We start from the raw sequence: 4746 nt of genomic DNA, 5'->3' as shown, positions 1-4746 counted from the left end.
CTTGAGCTGGTGCATTCTGCAAGGAGTGACTTATTCCACGGGAACAGCAATGACCACAGCATGCCCTTGAAACCAGTAGGGTGACTGACAAACCTCATATCATCTGTTATCTGATTTTCTTTGACATTCCCAGCAAACCATAAAACTTTTGTCCTCTGTTCCTCCATGTGGTCCTTCCTGAGTTTTCTCCGTTAAGTTGGGAATGTGTCCTCAATGTTATACTGCTGCCAGATTGCCAATTTAAATTGTTTTCCTGGTTTTTAGAAGCTGAGTGGTTCTTCTGTGGCTAAACCTATAGCTGTTAAAGTATTTTGTCCTCAGCGAATGGAAAGCTGGGTTTACACCTTTCCTAAATCTCTTTGACTGTTAGAAATAACAACAGGAGGACAGAAAAAAAATATCTCCAAGGTTTTATTGGAGGAAGTAAAAAGAAACTGCCCTGAAATTTCTTCCCACAGTGGATTTCCTAATACAAGGATTATAATGAGGAATTATTCTCACTTCTTTTTTTTTCTTAACATCTTAATTTAATTTAATTTTTTTCAATGTTCCAAGATCCATTGTTTATGCACTACACACAGTGCTCCATGCAATATGTGCCTCTTTAATACCCACCACAAGGTTCACCCATCCTCCCACCCCTCCCTTCCAAAACCCTCAGTTTCTTTTTCAGAGTCTACAGTTTCTCATGGTTCATCTCCCTCTCCAATTTATCCCAATTCATTTTTTCTTTCTGTCTCCTAATATCCTCCATGTTATTCTTTATTCACAAGTAAGTGAAACCATATAATAATTTACTCTCTCTGCTTGATTTATTTCACTTAGCATAATCTCCTCCAGTCCGGTCCATGTTGATACAAAAGTTGGGAATTCATCCTTTCTGATGGCTGTGTAATATTACATTGTATATATGGACCACATCTTCTTTATTCATTCATCTGCTGAAGGGCATCTCAGCTCTTTCCACAGTTTGGTGATTGTGGCCATTGCTGCTATGAACATTGGGGTACAGGCCCTTCTTTTCACTACATCTGTATCTTTGGAGTAAATACCCAGGAGTGCAATTTCAGGGTCGTAGGGAAGCTCTATTTTTACTTTTTTGAAGAACCGCCACACTGTTTTCCAAAGTGGGTGCAACAACTTGCATTCCCACCAACAGTGTAAGAGAGTTGCCCTTTCTCCACATCCTCTCCAACACATGTTGATTACTGTCCTGTTGATTTTGGTCATTCTAACTGGTGTAAGGTGGTATCTCAATGTAGTTTTGACTTTAATTTCCCTGATGGCTAATGATGATGAACATTTTTTCATGTGTCAGTTAGCCATTTGTATGTCTTTTTTGGAGAAGTGTCTGTTCATGTCTTCTGCCCATTTTTTGACATGATTACCTATTTTTTGGGTGTTGAGTTTGAGGTGTTCTTTATAGATCTTGGATATCAGCCCTTTGTCTGTAGTGTCAATCACTTCTTATTTATTTATTTATTTATTTATTTATTTAAATTTCTTTTCAGTGTACCAGAATTCATTGTTTATGCACCACACCCAGTACTCCATACACTACCTGCCCTGCATAATACCCACCACCAGGCTGACCCAACTTCCCATCCCCACCCTTTCAAAACCCCCACATTGTTTTTCAGTTGTTAATCCCCCTTTATCTTAGGAAAGTTTAGTTCTTTAACAAAGATATCAAGATACATCCAGGAAGAATCAAAAAAACCTTCCTTGCCCACATGGAGAATTTATAACCACTCTCCCATCTTTTTCTTCTGTCAGTGTCTGTGTCTTTGTTTTTGTCTTGGTAGTATATAAATCTTATACTTGGGGTTCTTTTTTTTTTTAATTTTTTGAATTCATTTTCAGCATAACAGTATTCATTGTTTTTTGCACCACACCCAGTGCTCCATGCAATCCGTGCCCTCTCCAATACCCACCACCTGGTTCCCCCAACCTCCCACCCCCCACCTCTTCAAAACCCTCAGATTGCTTTTCAGAGTCCACAGTCTCTCATGGTTCACCTCCCCTTCCAAATTCCCTCAACTTCCTTCTCCTCTCTAACTCCCCTTTTCCTCTATGCTATTTGTTATTCTCCACAAATAAGTGTAACCATATGATAATTGACTCTCTCTGCTTGAGGTATTTCACTCAGCATAATCTCTTCCAGTACTTGGGGTTCATTTTGATGAGGTTCTTATTTATTTATTTATTTATTTATTTATCTCTTGTCATCTACTTTTGTCGGTCTTTCTGTTTGTCTGTTTTTGTTTGTATACCTCATGAATCTTGGGGCCCATTTGGACCAGGCCTTTTCTTTTATCTTTTTTTTCCCCCTGTCTCTCTCTCTCCCTTTTTTCTTTTTTCTTTCTTTTGTGTGGGGACTCTTAATTGCTCAGAAACATTCCATGGTGCACCTTACCTGCACCATGGTTGACACATTCAGCTACACATCCGTTCAGCCATCTCTCACCAAAACGATTAAGAGGAGGAATGCCCAACAGAAGAAAAATTCAGAGACTGGGCCTTCTGCATCACAGCTATTGGATATGGACACAGACATTATGTCAGAAAGGGAATTCAGGCTAACAATTATCCAGGCAATAGCTAGGTTGGAGAAAGCCCTTGATGATAAAATAAAATTGAATAGGGCAGAAGTGAAAGCTACCAGGGATGATATTCACAATGTTCTCAATGAGTTCCAATCTAATCTAAATTCTCTAACAGCTAGGGTAGCTGAGGCAGAAGTTAGAATTAGTGATATGGAGGACAAGCAGATAGAGAAAAAGGATCAGGAGGAAGCCTGGAACAAATAGCTTAGAAGCCACAAAAACAGAATTAGGGAAATAAATGATGCCATGAAACATTCCAATGTCAGAATTATTGGAATTCCTGAGCGGGAGGAGAAAGAAAGAAGACTAGAAGATATAGTTGGTTGAACAAATTCTCCATGAAAATTTTCCCAATCTCGTGAATGGAACCAGCGTTCATGTACTATAGGCAGAACGGTCTCCCCCTAAGATTATAGAATCTAGAAAGACCTCGAGACCCCTGATAGTGAAAATGATTAATCATAATTGTAGACAGGAGCTCTTGAAAGCAGCTAGGGCAAAGAAATTCCTTATGTACAGAGGAACGCCCTTAAGAATAACAGTCCTGTCCATAGAAACCTGACAAGCTAGAAAGGGCTGGAAAGACATATTCAGGGCACTAAATGGAAAGAGCATGCAGCCAAGAATACTTTATCCAGCAAGACTGACATTCAAAATGGATGGAGAGATAAAGAGCTTCCAAGACTGGCAAGGTTTAAAAGAGTATGTGACCACCAACCTGACACTGCAGAAAATATTAAGGGGGGTTCTATAAAAGAGGAGAAATCCTAAGAATAGCATTGAGCAGAAATATATGGAGACAATCTACAGAAACAGACTTCATAGGTAACACGATGTCAATAAAAACGTATCTATCAATAATCACTCTTAATGTGAATGGCCTAAATGCACCCATAAAACAACACAGGGATCCAGTTTGGATAAAATGATGGGGCCCATCCATATGTTGTCTACAAGAGAGCCATTTTGAACCTAAGGATACACCCAGACTGAAAGTGAAGGAATGGAGAAGCATCTTTCATGCCAATGGGCCTCAAAAGAAGGCTGTAGTAGCCCTTCTCATATCAGATAAATTAGATTTTAAACTAAAGACTGTAGTCAGAGATAGAGAAGGACACTACATCATTCCTAAAGGGACTAACCACCAAGAGGATCTAACAATTGTAAATATTTATGTTGCCAGTATGGGAGCAGCCAATTACATAAGAAAACTGTTAATCAAGGGGCACCTGGGTGGCTCAGTGGGTTAAAGCCTCTGCCTTTGGCTCAGGTCATGATTCCAGGGTCCTGGGATTGAGCCCCACATCGGGCTCTCTGCTCCTCAGGGTGACTGCTTCCTCCCTTCTCTCTGCCTGCCTCTCTGCCTAGTTGTGATTTCTCTGTCAAATAAATAAAATATTAAAAAAATAAAATTTAAAAAAATTAAAAAAAAGAAAACTGTTAATCAAGATAAGAGTTATATTGACATGAATACATTAATAGTAAGAGATCTTAACATGCCACTCTCAGTAATAGATCATCCAAATAGAAAATCAATAAAGAAACAAGAGCATTGAATGACACATTGGATCAGATGGACCTCAGAGAAATATACAGAACATTCCACCCTAAAACAACAGAATACTCATTCTTCTCGAGTGCTCATGGAACCTTCTCCAGAATAGACCACATACTGGGTCACAAATCAGGGCTCAACTGATACCAAAAGATCAAGATTATTCCCTGCATGTTCTCAGATCACAGTGCTTTGAAACTAGAGATCAACCACAAGAAAAAGGTTGGAAGGAATTCAAACACCTGGAAGCTAAAGACCACCCTGCTTAAGAATGCTTGGATCAACCAGGAAATCAAAGAAGAACTTAAACAATTCATGGAAACCAATGAGAATGAAGACACTTTGGTCCAAAACCTATGGGATTCAGCAAAGTCGATCCTAAGGGGGAAATACATAGCTATCTAAGCCTCCCTCAAAAATGGAAAAATCCAGAATACACCAGTTGTCTCTACACCTTAAAGAACTGAAGAATCAACAACAAATTAAGCCAACTGCACACACAAGAAGGGGAATAACCAATATTAGAGCAGAGATCAATGAGATAGAAACCAAAGATACAGTAGAATGCACCAATGGAAATAGCAG

The sequence above is a fragment of the Lutra lutra genome, chromosome 2 (assembly GCF_902655055.1).
Source record: "Lutra lutra chromosome 2, mLutLut1.2, whole genome shotgun sequence".
Classification (NCBI taxonomy): Eukaryota; Metazoa; Chordata; class Mammalia; order Carnivora; family Mustelidae; genus Lutra; species Lutra lutra.
This window is presented reverse-complemented; position numbering follows the sequence as displayed.